Genomic DNA, 16,390 nt, shown 5'->3' with positions numbered 1-16,390 from the left:
CGAGCGACACCTAGCGACCACCGAACTTACCAGCTTGCTAGAGTTGTCGCAAAGAACAGATTAATGTTTTTTTATTAAATATTTTCAAAATACATTACAAGTTCTCAAGATTATATACAAGTTATATGCTGGTAGGATACATTAAGTGCTAAAAAGTATGTACAGTGTAGTACGAGCAGTACCATGCTGGTGTCCTTCGCCATGTTCAATTCAAATGTCCGAAGTTTGCTGGTATTGTACAAGGTAAGTTTTCCACGCACATAATGAGTGGTTCGCAATTTGTAATTAAGTATATACAGTAGATAGTTGGGGTTACCCCGGAACTAGGCGTTCATCACTTTCACTCGTGGTCATTCACTATCATTCATTCTGGGGTGGCATCGGTGCCTTAGGGAGCACATGTACGGTGGTGGGAACTAGCTAGGAGGCTACTGGAAGTGGTCCAACGTTCTCCCCCCCGCATACCCCGTGATCCCCTTACAGGCCTAGTGGGAAAGGGTTAGGAGGAGGGTCCCGCCCACAGTTGTCTAATACCGGTTAGTTGGACACTTCCAGAGCACTGACAGACGGCCTGATCTGCTGGGACATGGTCGCGACACCGATGCCATCCCTCATTCATTATCCCACACATACCTACAATGCACAATAGAAATAGTAGAGTTACAAGTTAGATTAACGCTGGTGAACATTATAAAATTAACTAACTTACACACATACATTCATACGGTTCATACACTCTGGCACTCTCTCATTCATTCTTAGATTCTCTCACTGATACGCACCACACTTGTCCTCAAACACTCTCACATGCACGCACCTACAATATTTACATTGATACACAGCTACAATAAATAAAAATATTGGTATATATACAAACACATTCACTGAACACTGCACACTGTCAATAGTCACCCAGGCACTCACTATCACTCACATTTCACTGGCACTTATCACTCGCACTCAGGTACCTGCACTACACCGCAGTCGCCTAGATGTACTGGCGATAACCTGTGATGTGTTCGATGTAAAGGTCTCTCGACCACCTGATGGCGTCCGAGGTACACAGGTTGGCCATGACTTTGCCATAGCTTTTGGCGATGCCAAATCGGCGGAGGACGTTCACGTTGGCATTGTCCCAGGTCCCGAGTGAGCCCACCACGAATGCGTCCAGGTTGACGTTGTAGCCAGCGCCACGGAGAATGTTTGCAGTTGGCTCGTATTTACATATTTTGGCATTGCGAGCCTTCTGCAGAGATTCATAACCATCCTCGAAGGGGATGGTGGCGTCGACGATCGTGACTGTCTTGTTGTTGTTGTTGATGACGACGAGATCTGGTCGCAGGGATTTCATTTCCTCACTGAGGGTATGAGCTGCTGTGGCCCCTATGAGCTGTTCGAAGGGGACCCGTTGGTTTTTCCTGAGCGCCCCTGATCTACTCGGAACTGCGTTGGCAAGGCGGTCCAGGATCGCGTCGTGCCGCCTCTGGATGGTGACGAGGTGTGGGTGACAATGGTTGAGGACGTGAGCCGTCGTCTCTTCAGGATTGCCACACTTGCGGCAACGACGGTCGTTGTTCCCAGTATTCCATCTTCTGCAACCGTTGAGAGGGAGCACTCCCAGTCGTGCTCGGTGTATAAACCGCCAGTCGGCAAACCTGGTGTACCTCCCGGACTGAAGAAAGTGGTTCGACGGTACATTCCGGGAGGAAGCGAGGAAGACCTTGCCTTGGTCAGGTTTGTTGAGGAGCCGGTGCTTGTAGTGCTCCGTCAAGCAGTTGCGCAGAAGTTTCGCCATGTCACGGCGCGATCCCAGATCAGCGGTGCTTTCGTTGAGCTCTGGGTGGGGTAGGTGGAGTTCCCACCTCCGTAGCGTCTCAGCCCATCCCCATCTGATGCCCGGTGTTCTAGCTTGGAGTCTTCTCGTCGCCGATCTGACGTGAGACCACAGTGTTCCTACGTCTCCCGAGTCCCTGCCAAATGGTTGTTCCATGGACCCGGAGAGATATGTGGCCATGTCCCACGGTGTCGGATCCCGAAGGATCCTCTTCTTCACGGCGACTCGTAGTCCCTCCTGCGCCAGCGATGCTATGCTGGCATCCGGTGAGGTCAGCAGTCTGAAGCCATGGTTGATGACTGCGAGATCCGAAATGTCAGCCAGCGGAGGAAGACCTGCGCCCCCTTGGCGCATCGGGAGATAGACCACTTCCGCGCTAGCACGTTGTGGGAGGTTCAGGGCAGCTTTGGCGCCGGACTTGATCTTCTGGTCCAGTCTCTTAAACGTGGTCTTCTTCACCCTCGAAGTCCGCAGGGTAAACTCTAGCTGTGGGACGGAGAACGTCCGCACAGCGTCCAGCTTCTGCCACGGAGCTAGGAGGCTGTCGAAGATGGCGTCGACCTCCCGTTCAATTCGCTCAATGGCGTCGTTCGGCGTCTGGTCTACTCTCATTCCCGTGGGCACCCCAAGGTGTTGATAGGGCTCACCATCACGGAGAATCTTCATCGGTCCCCCGGAGATACAATACTCTGTGTTGAGAGTAGTCTTCTTCCTGACGTGTAAAGACGCGCATTTTTGCGGCTTGAACCGCAGGCCCAGCCAGTTAGCCGTGCTGCCCATCTTCTCAAGTAGCCTCTTCATGCTAGCTTCCGACTTTGCCACTAGGGCAATGTCGTCTGCGAATGCTAGGATGGAGGTAGCGTGGCCCATGATGTTATAGCCGTCGGTGTCGCAGGTCGCCGTAGCCGTCCGCAGGAGGTACTCCATGACCAGATTAAATAGCAGTGGAGAAAGTGGGCAGCCTTGCCGCACTCCTGCGTTGAAGGGGATGGGCTTAGTGTCTCCCGCGGTGGATCGGATTCTGGTCGAGCTGTCCGTGTAGAGGTCCTTAATGATATCGTAGAAGTGAGGACCTGCCTGGATGTCCTGTAGAGCCCGCAGGATGGTAGAGTGGGGTACAGAACCAAAGGCGTTGGCTAGATCTAGCCAGACGATCACCACCTCTCTTCCGGAGCGTCTGGCGTCCACCAAGATCTCCTGAAGGACAAAGTTGTGCTCCAGGCAGCCCTCCGTAGGCATGAACCCCTTCTGTTGCGGGGAGATGATGTTGTTCCCCGCAGCGAGTTTTCCCAGCCTGGCAGCAAGAATGGCGCAGTAGACTTTCCCGATGGTGTTGGAGAGAGCTAACGGTCGCCAGTTGGAGAGATCGTCCTGGTTACCCTTCTTGAAGATGAGTACAGTTCGGCTCTCCTTCCAGGACGATGGTACCCGAGAAAACCGAAGGCAGACGTTGAACACTGCGGCGAGGAGGACTCCGTTCCTATCGACCTGTCTCCAGTTGTTGTATGACAGGGAGTCAGGTCCCGGCGCGGTGTTAGGAGCCTTCATGAGTCGAGCAGCGACTTCCTCTGGGGTGATTTCATCGATGCTGACGGGGTCCTCAATTGTCGGTAGTCTCGGGATCTCTGTTGCTGGGTCGGTCGTGCATCCATCCCTGGCCCGGTGGACTCCCTCGAAGTGCGTTTCCAGCTCTTCTTTGGGGGCCGAACAGAAGGGGGATTCTTGCTGGAGGATCTGCCTCATTGCCTTCCTCCGATCCACGCGGTACAATTTCTGAATTCTAGCGGCCTCCTCGGCGTCGTACTGGGGGGTCCCTCGACGTCGGCGCTGGGGTGGTCGGTTACGAGGTCGCCTGTTTGGGTCCTCGACCCTCTTCTGCGCGTTCGTAGATGTTCGTTGTTCATCTACCCTTCTACGAACGGCTTCAGTGAGTTCGGCGCAGGTTCTCTCGAAAACCTCCCACTCGTCTATAGATCTGATTCTCTCCAGCCATTCAGTCTGGAACTGGCTGAGTTCATGGTTGCCAGCTGCTGGTAAGGCGCCGTCTTCCGTATCCGGAGCGTGTTGGGGCTCAATTGCTTCTCCTTGGGGGCCGCTAGAATTTATGTCATTCAGGGGCGCTCTGGTCGTCGTCGTCGTCGTCGTCGTCGTCGGTACAGTTAGGTGGGGCTCACTCGGTGGCGTCGGTGTGTAGCTCGTGGCGTCGCCGGTGTTCGTTCTTGGTTGGCCGGTGGTGTTCTGCGGCTCGTCCTGGATTTGGTCTTCCGTACCTCGGGCACTTCCTCCGGCAGGATCGTACGGTGATCTATCGATGTGCTGATCCATAGGGGTGTGGTGCTCGGGCAGGTCATCCTGTTCCTCTTCCGATAGTCCAAGGCCTGGAGGTGTTGGGGAGGCTGTGGTTGGGACTAACGGGGTTGAGGAGAGGTTCGGGAGGACCGTAGAGTGACTGTGGTGGAAGGATGCACTCGGGAGAGGGGATCCAGGCGTCGCAGGTTGGCGTTCAGTGCCGCTGCAGGTGGTAGGGCGGCCTGTATCTCGGCGGCGGGTTGCGTCATCATTCACAGTTGGCACCTCTCGTGGGTTGGCAGTGGGTGCTGGTTGCACTGGGAGGTTGACTGTGTCTTCGTTAGTCACAGGTGAGCCTGGGGGTGGTGGACCAGTTGTGGTGAGGACTCGCTGGGAAGGACGTGGGGGTGTGAGGATCCTTCTTAGAGTGGACAGGAGGCTTCTGCGAGGAGGGGTACCAGGCGTCGCTTGGTTCTCGCTGGTGTCGCCGTGGATGGTGAGGCGGCATCTCGTTGGAGCATCAGATGTTATGGGCTCCTCTGGGTGTTCTGCCTCCCAGTGCTTGTTCACCAGTTTCTTGGCGTACCTGTTCTCAGAAGTTTTAAACGTCAGGCCGCAACATTCAAATACCACATCGAAGGAACCTCCCGGCACCACGTGGAATTTCTTAACGTGCTTCACCAGGTCCTCGTAGCGCTTAAAGGTCTTTTGCGGTATAGTGCAGGACGGGCATGACCATTTCCCCGATGTGTAGGGTAGCCGGATGTGCAGCTGGGTGCCGACGAATGATTCCGCGCCTGTAACAGGTAGAAATACAGTAGCGTCGGCATTCAGACTCGGGGGGGGAACAGGGGTAGAAGCTCGGTGGCTAAGCCTGCCAGACAGGCTGGGGGACGCCCCCGCACCGGCCACACCCGAGCACTCACCCGAGTCAGAAGCAGCACTCATCCTACCACCGTCCATGCCGTCCGTTCGCTCACTACCACTCACCCGCACTCGCAGCTCAGTCAACTCCCACTCTGCGACGCTAGGTCACACTCGCGCTCAGCCACTAAACTACACGGGCCGCTTGTACCCGACACACAATCGCGCTCACGCACACACACGTGTTCACACTTGACCACTAAGCCACCCGGGCCGGCACACCACTATACCGCCCGGACCGCCTGGGGGTCCTCACTCACACTCCGATGTACACCCGCTCCCACTCCCGCACACTCGCACCCACTCAATCCCCTAAGCCACCCGGGCCGTCGCACCACTGGACCACCTGGGCACCTAGGCACTCACTCGCGCTCAGATACACACTTCCCTTCCTCTCCCTCTCAAGAAACATAGTACACAAGAACATAGTACACTTCGATCTTAGCCAAGAGGCCGAGAAGCGAACACTTTGATCTTGGCCACATGGCCGAGAAGTGGTAGCGGGGCGCGTTAAAAAGCCTTTAATAGTAGTCGAATGGGGTGCCTGGGCGTGGTACGCACGGCAGCATTTCCTGGGAAGACGTTTCTAAAGTAAATATTGGCGGAAAACTAGTAGTTCGTTTGTTTAGGACTTCGGCTTGTGTTGGCGCTAGGGGTGATAGGTGAGCAGTAGTTTCAATGTCACATGGCATCGCATAGTGCGCAGTAGTAGTACAGGTAAGGGCAAGACGGCGTCAGAGATTTGCGTGACGTGCCACCTGCTGGGGAGAAGAGGAAGAAAGGAGCCTGCTCCATTTGACTTTCGGTTACGTGTGCGCGCTCTGTTGGCGGTTTGCGCAAGCTGCGACCCGGGCGGCGAGGCTCGTTGCTTGGGCCCATTTGACGCCAGGAGTGAAATGAGTGTCGAGTGTGAGATAGCGGTATCCTGTGTCTTAGTCGTGCGTTTAGGGATGTGATCCTCTCGTCCTAGAGAGGTGCGCCCTATTAGACCGTAGGTTAATGTATTAAAACCATCACGGGCTGGTTGTAGACTCTCCCTGTAGTTTTGCAGCCCCTTTTCGGTTTGGCGAGACGAAGCGGCGCACTCCTCATACTTACCTGGCGTAGGGGTTACCGTGATCAAGAAGGCGGTTCCCCCAGGGTGAGGCCCTTGCATTGCACTTCGCTTGGGTTGACCCCTGCGAATATCCCTAATGTGGATATCTCGGGCGCGTAATTTTTGGTAGTCGGGACTGCGTTCGCGCTGTCCCGGACATTTTAGAAATAAACCAAAGAATTGTGACTGGAAGGGGTTCGATACCCCAAGGGGTCGGTTTATGTACTTGTAATTGTTTACAGGAGAGAAATAAAGGTTTGTGATTTTTGCACTTCCCCATGTTTTGCTGAAACAATTCCAAACAATATCCTTGAGCTGTACGGTGTGAGGGCATACTCCTGCCTGCTGTTAAGAAACGGAAAGCCCGTTTCTTGTAACGTAGCAGAGCGGAGGTTACCCTTCAGATCGTAAGAGTATCTCTTTCTCCCTGTTCACAGACGTTTCCATTCGGATGAGTGTGTGAACTTTTTTTCCTTTTTTTTTTTTTTCGTGTATAAAAGGTCATACATACCGCTAGGACCCTTAGAGAGATTATTTTTCGTTTCCTCTTTTCTTCTGAAAAAAAAAAAATCTTTCTTCTTCTAATTGGCAATATTTATAACCTACAAAAGAGCTACAGAGGAAGAATTGAGACCAGGAATAAAACAAACGCATGCATGGATATGGATTTTTTATTATTATTATTATTATTATTATTATTATTATTTCTACTTCTAAGAAACAAAAAGTTACCAGAATATTCGACTTAGTTTTTGCTTTTATCTTGTTTCAGGGTGGACCGAACCAGACTATACTAAATTCTGGCCAATGGAAGAGCACGCTCAAGACCGAGTCAAAGCGTAGTTCTGCTCGTGACAGCGGTCAGAGGCCCCATTAAGCTGATAAGAAACACACGTACACTTTGATCTCGGCGAAAAAAAGCCGAGAAGCGGTAGCGCCGGCACCTAGGCTGAGAAAGGTTCCCTCGGCCAGTATTTGATGGAGTTAGAGGAGAGTTGGGGGGGGGGGGGGGGTCGTCGCGTGCCTCAAATTGTACATGTAGAATTTACAAGGTTTAAAATTATTCTGATTACAAGTTCAATTTCCACTTTAAAATCTGGTTGCATAAAGTGTGTCCTTTTTTAATTTTGCACCACTCAGCCACGTGAGCCGTCAAGGGCTTGACATTATACCACCGAGGGCTTTGGCCGTCTCACCGGACCGTGATAAGCGCAGGCCTCAACGTCTTGAGACTCGCAGTGGCCAGATCACTGACACGCCCTCAGTAGCAGGCGAGCGACACCTAGCGACCACCGAACTTACCAGCTTGCTAGAGTTGTCGCAAAGAACATAGTACACTTCGATCTTAGCCAAGAGGCCGAGAAGCGAACACTTTGATCTTGGCCACATGGCCGAGAAGTGGTAGCGGGGCGCGTTAAAAAGCCTTTAATAGTAGTCGAATGGGGTGCCTGGGCGTGGTACGCACGGCAGCATTTCCTGGGAAGACGTTTCTAAAGTAAATATTGGCGGAAAACTAGTAGTTCGTTTGTTTAGGACTTCGGCTTGTGTTGGCGCTAGGGGTGATAGGTGAGCAGTAGTTTCAATGTCACATGGCATCGCATAGTGCGCAGTAGTAGTACAGGTAAGGGCAAGACGGCGTCAGAGATTTGCGTGACGTGCCACCTGCTGGGGAGAAGAGGAAGAAAGGAGCCTGCTCCATTTGACTTTCGGTTACGTGTGCGCGCTCTGTTGGCGGTTTGCGCAAGCTGCGACCCGGGCGGCGAGGCTCGTTGCTTGGGCCCATTTGACGCCAGGAGTGAAATGAGTGTCGAGTGTGAGATAGCGGTATCCTGTGTCTTAGTCGTGCGTTTAGGGATGTGATCCTCTCGTCCTAGAGAGGTGCGCCCTATTAGACCGTAGGTTAATGTATTAAAACCATCACGGGCTGGTTGTAGACTCTCCCTGTAGTTTTGCAGCCCCTTTTCGGTTTGGCGAGACGAAGCGGCGCACTCCTCATACTTACCTGGCGTAGGGGTTACCGTGATCAAGAAGGCGGTTCCCCCAGGGTGAGGCCCTTGCATTGCACTTCGCTTGGGTTGACCCCTGCGAATATCCCTAATGTGGATATCTCGGGCGCGTAATTTTTGGTAGTCGGGACTGCGTTCGCGCTGTCCCGGACATTTTAGAAATAAACCAAAGAATTGTGACTGGAAGGGGTTCGATACCCCAAGGGGTCGGTTTATGTACTTGTAATTGTTTACAGGAGAGAAATAAAGGTTTGTGATTTTTGCACTTCCCCATGTTTTGCTGAAACAATTCCAAACAATATCCTTGAGCTGTACGGTGTGAGGGCATACTCCTGCCTGCTGTTAAGAAACGGAAAGCCCGTTTCTTGTAACGTAGCAGAGCGGAGGTTACCCTTCAGATCGTAAGAGTATCTCTTTCTCCCTGTTCACAGACGTTTCCATTCGGATGAGTGTGTGAACTTTTTTTCCTTTTTTTTTTTTTTCGTGTATAAAAGGTCATACATACCGCTAGGACCCTTAGAGAGATTATTTTTCGTTTCCTCTTTTCTTCTGAAAAAAAAAAAATCTTTCTTCTTCTAATTGGCAATATTTATAACCTACAAAAGAGCTACAGAGGAAGAATTGAGACCAGGAATAAAACAAACGCATGCATGGATATGGATTTTTTATTATTATTATTATTATTATTATTATTATTATTTCTACTTCTAAGAAACAAAAAGTTACCAGAATATTCGACTTAGTTTTTGCTTTTATCTTGTTTCAGGGTGGACCGAACCAGACTATACTAAATTCTGGCCAATGGAAGAGCACGCTCAAGACCGAGTCAAAGCGTAGTTCTGCTCGTGACAGCGGTCAGAGGCCCCATTAAGCTGATAAGAAACACACGTACACTTTGATCTCGGCGAAAAAAAGCCGAGAAGCGGTAGCGCCGGCACCTAGGCTGAGAAAGGTTCCCTCGGCCAGTATTTGATGGAGTTAGAGGAGAGTTGGGGGGGGGGGGGGGGGGTCGTCGCGTGCCTCAAATTGTACATGTAGAATTTACAAGGTTTAAAATTATTCTGATTACAAGTTCAATTTCCACTTTAAAATCTGGTTGCATAAAGTGTGTCCTTTTTTAATTTTGCACCACTCAGCCACGTGAGCCGTCAAGGGCTTGACATTATACCACCGAGGGCTTTGGCCGTCTCACCGGACCGTGATAAGCGCAGGCCTCAACGTCTTGAGACTCGCAGTGGCCAGATCACTGACACGCCCTCAGTAGCAGGCGAGCGACACCTAGCGACCACCGAACTTACCAGCTTGCTAGAGTTGTCGCAAAGAACATAGTACACTTCGATCTTAGCCAAGAGGCCGAGAAGCGAACACTTTGATCTTGGCCACATGGCCGAGAAGTGGTAGCGGGGCGCGTTAAAAAGCCTTTAATAGTAGTCGAATGGGGTGCCTGGGCGTGGTACGCACGGCAGCATTTCCTGGGAAGACGTTTCTAAAGTAAATATTGGCGGAAAACTAGTAGTTCGTTTGTTTAGGACTTCGGCTTGTGTTGGCGCTAGGGGTGATAGGTGAGCAGTAGTTTCAATGTCACATGGCATCGCATAGTGCGCAGTAGTAGTACAGGTAAGGGCAAGACGGCGTCAGAGATTTGCGTGACGTGCCACCTGCTGGGGAGAAGAGGAAGAAAGGAGCCTGCTCCATTTGACTTTCGGTTACGTGTGCGCGCTCTGTTGGCGGTTTGCGCAAGCTGCGACCCGGGCGGCGAGGCTCGTTGCTTGGGCCCATTTGACGCCAGGAGTGAAATGAGTGTCGAGTGTGAGATAGCGGTATCCTGTGTCTTAGTCGTGCGTTTAGGGATGTGATCCTCTCGTCCTAGAGAGGTGCGCCCTATTAGACCGTAGGTTAATGTATTAAAACCATCACGGGCTGGTTGTAGACTCTCCCTGTAGTTTTGCAGCCCCTTTTCGGTTTGGCGAGACGAAGCGGCGCACTCCTCATACTTACCTGGCGTAGGGGTTACCGTGATCAAGAAGGCGGTTCCCCCAGGGTGAGGCCCTTGCATTGCACTTCGCTTGGGTTGACCCCTGCGAATATCCCTAATGTGGATATCTCGGGCGCGTAATTTTTGGTAGTCGGGACTGCGTTCGCGCTGTCCCGGACATTTTAGAAATAAACCAAAGAATTGTGACTGGAAGGGGTTCGATACCCCAAGGGGTCGGTTTATGTACTTGTAATTGTTTACAGGAGAGAAATAAAGGTTTGTGATTTTTGCACTTCCCCATGTTTTGCTGAAACAATTCCAAACAATATCCTTGAGCTGTACGGTGTGAGGGCATACTCCTGCCTGCTGTTAAGAAACGGAAAGCCCGTTTCTTGTAACGTAGCAGAGCGGAGGTTACCCTTCAGATCGTAAGAGTATCTCTTTCTCCCTGTTCACAGACGTTTCCATTCGGATGAGTGTGTGAACTTTTTTTCCTTTTTTTTTTTTTCGTGTATAAAAGGTCATACATACCGCTAGGACCCTTAGAGAGATTATTTTTCGTTTCCTCTTTTCTTCTGAAAAAAAAAAAATCTTTCTTCTTCTAATTGGCAATATTTATAACCTACAAAAGAGCTACAGAGGAAGAATTGAGACCAGGAATAAAACAAACGCATGCATGGATATGGATTTTTTATTATTATTATTATTATTATTATTATTATTATTTCTACTTCTAAGAAACAAAAAGTTACCAGAATATTCGACTTAGTTTTTGCTTTTATCTTGTTTCAGGGTGGACCGAACCAGACTATACTAAATTCTGGCCAATGGAAGAGCACGCTCAAGACCGAGTCAAAGCGTAGTTCTGCTCGTGACAGCGGTCAGAGGCCCCATTAAGCTGATAAGAAACACACGTACACTTTGATCTCGGCGAAAAAAAGCCGAGAAGCGGTAGCGCCGGCACCTAGGCTGAGAAAGGTTCCCTCGGCCAGTATTTGATGGAGTTAGAGGAGAGTTGGGGGGGGGGGGGGGGTCGTCGCGTGCCTCAAATTGTACATGTAGAATTTACAAGGTTTAAAATTATTCTGATTACAAGTTCAATTTCCACTTTAAAATCTGGTTGCATAAAGTGTGTCCTTTTTTAATTTTGCACCACTCAGCCACGTGAGCCGTCAAGGGCTTGACATTATACCACCGAGGGCTTTGGCCGTCTCACCGGACCGTGATAAGCGCAGGCCTCAACGTCTTGAGACTCGCAGTGGCCAGATCACTGACACGCCCTCAGTAGCAGGCGAGCGACACCTAGCGACCACCGAACTTACCAGCTTGCTAGAGTTGTCGCAAAGAACATAGTACACTTCGATCTTAGCCAAGAGGCCGAGAAGCGAACACTTTGATCTTGGCCACATGGCCGAGAAGTGGTAGCGGGGCGCGTTAAAAAGCCTTTAATAGTAGTCGAATGGGGTGCCTGGGCGTGGTACGCACGGCAGCATTTCCTGGGAAGACGTTTCTAAAGTAAATATTGGCGGAAAACTAGTAGTTCGTTTGTTTAGGACTTCGGCTTGTGTTGGCGCTAGGGGTGATAGGTGAGCAGTAGTTTCAATGTCACATGGCATCGCATAGTGCGCAGTAGTAGTACAGGTAAGGGCAAGACGGCGTCAGAGATTTGCGTGACGTGCCACCTGCTGGGGAGAAGAGGAAGAAAGGAGCCTGCTCCATTTGACTTTCGGTTACGTGTGCGCGCTCTGTTGGCGGTTTGCGCAAGCTGCGACCCGGGCGGCGAGGCTCGTTGCTTGGGCCCATTTGACGCCAGGAGTGAAATGAGTGTCGAGTGTGAGATAGCGGTATCCTGTGTCTTAGTCGTGCGTTTAGGGATGTGATCCTCTCGTCCTAGAGAGGTGCGCCCTATTAGACCGTAGGTTAATGTATTAAAACCATCACGGGCTGGTTGTAGACTCTCCCTGTAGTTTTGCAGCCCCTTTTCGGTTTGGCGAGACGAAGCGGCGCACTCCTCATCCTTCTGTCCACATATTTTTTCGGTTGGGTGGTGCTCTTCTCACCATCTCTTTCGCTCGCTCAACCGTCCTAAGGAACAAGAACTGGGCAGACGCCTCGTTGGTTGTCGCCTTCCCATGCCGACGTTCTCCTGCCTCATCAAGAATGTGGACAATGCCTGTTCTCCAGAAGATATTCGCACCTGGTTATGTGATTATGGCGTCAATACCCAACTGATCCTTCGCCTTCAGGATGCTCTTTCCGGGCAACCATCTCCAGACGTAGTGGCCTTCTTTCGTTACCGGGAAGCCGCAGAAGCCTTCATTGCTCGAGGCGACATCTTCCTCTTTGATAAAGTTCATGTAGCCCTCCCCACGCCTGAACATATTCTACGCACGTTGGCCTCCGATCCTGATTTCCCTATTCGCATTCGTGACTCCTTCCCTTGCACCATTCCTTCTCCTGTCACTACGACCACAATCACCACTGCCACTACCACCACGTTCACTACTGTTGCTCTTAGTTCTTCCTCCCATTCTCCATCCACTTTGACGTCTAGTCACCCCTCTCCGATTATGTCTACCCCTAGTCTTTCCGTGTCTCCTGCCCTTCCACCTTCCCCGCTGCCTTCTACCGCCGCCAGTGCTCCCCCAGTCACAGTTCGTGAGACTGGCGAAACTGCAGCTTCTGGTCCACCATCCTCTTATAGTTGTGTTCTTCGGGGCGTCGATCCTACCATTGCTGTACAAGATCTCCTGGCCGATCTTCACCAGGCCGGCGTTCCGGCTCGGCGAGCATTTCGCATTTTCAACGCCTCCGGCCCGACATACATGATTCGCCTACAATTCTCCAACTCCGAAGATGTTCAACGTTTGCTTCTCGCTGGCGTTCAACTCCATCGGCGGACTTATCGAGTGGAACCTTCCCGTTCCCCACCCCGTGATGTACCTTCTCCGCCCCGTTCTCCCCCTCCTCGCACTCGTCCCGAGACACCACCCACCCCACCGCCACCTACCATTCATCCCCCTGTTCCCCACTCTCAATTTAACCTCCCGCCACTCTCAATCCTAGAACTTCTCCGTCTCCTAGCTACCTCCATTACTAATATCACCACCAATCTGTACTATCTCCTTCTTCAATACTACCCGTGTCCTTCCACTTATACCTACTTTCCGACCCCACTCACTGTTCCTCAACAACATCTGTAAATCTTTTGTAAATCTTTTGTATTTGGCTATACTACTTTCCGATTCTGTAATGCGCGCCCGAGCTACCTAGCAGTCTTCATTCCGTTTTCTCGTCTCTTGTGTTCCTGGGGTCTGCCTGGGCGGGGGCCGTGCGGGTCCTCCCTGGGTTCTGCCTTGTTGGTCGTAGTGCCCCGCGCCTCTCTCATACTTTTACACTTTGTCAGGTATGTACGATACATACCACCCTGTGGAACGTTTTTCTCACACTTTCTTCCCTACCGCAGGCCGAAGAGCTCCTAGTTGAGCTGATGGCCCGCCCACCCCTTGAGGGTGGGAATGAAATAACTTATTGAACGAACGAACGAACGCACTCCTCATACTTACCTGGCGTAGGGGTTACCGTGATCAAGAAGGCGGTTCCCCCAGGGTGAGGCCCTTGCATTGCACTTCGCTTGGGTTGACCCCTGCGAATATCCCTAATGTGGATATCTCGGGCGCGTAATTTTTGGTAGTCGGGACTGCGTTCGCGCTGTCCCGGACATTTTAGAAATAAACCAAAGAATTGTGACTGGAAGGGGTTCGATACCCCAAGGGGTCGGTTTATGTACTTGTAATTGTTTACAGGAGAGAAATAAAGGTTTGTGATTTTTGCACTTCCCCATGTTTTGCTGAAACAATTCCAAACAATATCCTTGAGCTGTACGGTGTGAGGGCATACTCCTGCCTGCTGTTAAGAAACGGAAAGCCCGTTTCTTGTAACGTAGCAGAGCGGAGGTTACCCTTCAGATCGTAAGAGTATCTCTTTCTCCCTGTTCACAGACGTTTCCATTCGGATGAGTGTGTGAACTTTTTTTCCTTTTTTTTTTTTTCGTGTATAAAAGGTCATACATACCGCTAGGACCCTTAGAGAGATTATTTTTCGTTTCCTCTTTTCTTCTGAAAAAAAAAAAATCTTTCTTCTTCTAATTGGCAATATTTATAACCTACAAAAGAGCTACAGAGGAAGAATTGAGACCAGGAATAAAACAAACGCATGCATGGATATGGATTTTTAATTATTATTATTATTATTATTATTATTATTATTTCTACTTCTAAGAAACAAAAAGTTACCAGAATATTCGACTTAGTTTTTGCTTTTATCTTGTTTCAGGGTGGACCGAACCAGACTATACTAAATTCTGGCCAATGGAAGAGCACGCTCAAGACCGAGTCAAAGCGTAGTTCTGCTCGTGACAGCGGTCAGAGGCCCCATTAAGCTGATAAGAAACACACGTACACTTTGATCTCGGCGAAAAAAAGCCGAGAAGCGGTAGCGCCGGCACCTAGGCTGAGAAAGGTTCCCTCGGCCAGTATTTGATGGAGTTAGAGGAGAGTTGGGGGGGGGGGGGGGGTCGTCGCGTGCCTCAAATTGTACATGTAGAATTTACAAGGTTTAAAATTATTCTGATTACAAGTTCAATTTCCACTTTAAAATCTGGTTGCATAAAGTGTGTCCTTTTTTAATTTTGCACCACTCAGCCACGTGAGCCGTCAAGGGCTTGACATTATACCACCGAGGGCTTTGGCCGTCTCACCGGACCGTGATAAGCGCAGGCCTCAACGTCTTGAGACTCGCAGTGGCCAGATCACTGACACGCCCTCAGTAGCAGGCGAGCGACACCTAGCGACCACCGAACTTACCAGCTTGCTAGAGTTGTCGCAAAGAACATAGTACACTTCGATCTTAGCCAAGAGGCCGAGAAGCGAACACTTTGATCTTGGCCACATGGCCGAGAAGTGGTAGCGGGGCGCGTTAAAAAGCCTTTAATAGTAGTCGAATGGGGTGCCTGGGCGTGGTACGCACGGCAGCATTTCCTGGGAAGAGGTTTCTAAAGTAAATATTGGCGGAAAACTAGTAGTTCGTTTGTTTAGGACTTCGGCTTGTGTTGGCGCTAGGGGTGATAGGTGAGCAGTAGTTTCAATGTCACATGGCATCGCATAGTGCGCAGTAGTAGTACAGGTAAGGGCAAGACGGCGTCAGAGATTTGCGTGACGTGCCACCTGCTGGGGAGAAGAGGAAGAAAGGAGCCTGCTCCATTTGACTTTCGGTTACGTGTGCGCGCTCTGTTGGCGGTTTGCGCAAGCTGCGACCCGGGCGGCGAGGCTCGTTGCTTGGGCCCATTTGACGCCAGGAGTGAAATGAGTGTCGAGTGTGAGATAGCGGTATCCTGTGTCTTAGTCGTGCGTTTAGGGATGTGATCCTCTCGTCCTAGAGAGGTGCGCCCTATTAGACCGTAGGTTAATGTATTAAAACCATCACGGGCTGGTTGTAGACTCTCCCTGTAGTTTTGCAGCCCCTTTTCGGTTTGGCGAGACGAAGCGGCGCACTCCTCATACTTACCTGGCGTAGGGGTTACCGTGATCAAGAAGGCGGTTCCCCCAGGGTGAGGCCCTTGCATTGCACTTCGCTTGGGTTGACCCCTGCGAATATCCCTAATGTGGATATCTCGGGCGCGTAATTTTTGGTAGTCGGGACTGCGTTCGCGCTGTCCCGGACATTTTAGAAATAAACCAAAGAATTGTGACTGGAAGGGGTTCGATACCCCAAGGGGTCGGTTTATGTACTTGTAATTGTTTACAGGAGAGAAATAAAGGTTTGTGATTTTTGCACTTCCCCATGTTTTGCTGAAACAATTCCAAACAATATCCTTGAGCTGTACGGTGTGAGGGCATACTCCTGCCTGCTGTTAAGAAACGGAAAGCCCGTTTCTTGTAACGTAGCAGAGCGGAGGTTACCCTTCAGATCGTAAGAGTATCTCTTTCTCCCTGTTCACAGACGTTTCCATTCGGATGAGTGTGTGAACTTTTTTTCCTTTTTTTTTTTTTTCGTGTATAAAAGGTCATACATACCGCTAGGACCCTTAGAGAGATTATTTTTCGTTTCCTCTTTTCTTCTGAAAAAAAAAAATCTTTCTTCTTCTAATTGGCAATATTTATAACCTACAAAAGAGCTACAGAGGAAGAATTGAGACCAGGAATAAAACAAACGCATGCATGGATATGGATTTTTTATTATTATTATTATTATTATTATTATTATTA

General features: G+C 50.4%; 5 non-coding genes across 5 annotated transcripts; all 5 read left to right on the top strand.

The window, feature by feature from the left end:
• The first annotated feature begins 6,137 nt into the window (after nucleotides 1-6,137).
• LOC137503505 (U1 spliceosomal RNA) lies at nucleotides 6,138-6,299 on the top strand. The gene has a single exon (XR_011019186.1). It is a non-coding gene; the product is annotated as a U1 spliceosomal RNA (small nuclear RNA).
• A 1,838-nt stretch (nucleotides 6,300-8,137) lies between these two features.
• On the top strand, nucleotides 8,138-8,299 carry LOC137503494 (U1 spliceosomal RNA). The gene has a single exon (XR_011019177.1). It is a non-coding gene; the product is annotated as a U1 spliceosomal RNA (small nuclear RNA).
• Nucleotides 8,300-10,139: 1,840 nt separating this feature from the next.
• Nucleotides 10,140-10,301, top strand: LOC137503483 (U1 spliceosomal RNA). Its single transcript, XR_011019166.1, has one exon. It is a non-coding gene; the product is annotated as a U1 spliceosomal RNA (small nuclear RNA).
• A 3,381-nt stretch (nucleotides 10,302-13,682) lies between these two features.
• LOC137503472 (U1 spliceosomal RNA) lies at nucleotides 13,683-13,844 on the top strand. The gene has a single exon (XR_011019155.1). It is a non-coding gene; the product is annotated as a U1 spliceosomal RNA (small nuclear RNA).
• Nucleotides 13,845-15,681: 1,837 nt separating this feature from the next.
• Nucleotides 15,682-15,843, top strand: LOC137503557 (U1 spliceosomal RNA). The gene has a single exon (XR_011019227.1). It is a non-coding gene; the product is annotated as a U1 spliceosomal RNA (small nuclear RNA).
• Nucleotides 15,844-16,390: the final 547 nt, after the last annotated feature.

This window comes from Anabrus simplex, unplaced genomic scaffold, assembly GCF_040414725.1.
Source record: "Anabrus simplex isolate iqAnaSimp1 unplaced genomic scaffold, ASM4041472v1 ctg00000130.1, whole genome shotgun sequence".
NCBI lineage: Eukaryota > Metazoa > Arthropoda > Insecta > Orthoptera > Tettigoniidae > Anabrus > Anabrus simplex.
The sequence above is the reverse complement of the archived record's forward strand: the minus strand, read 5'-3'. Positions and strand labels throughout refer to the sequence as shown.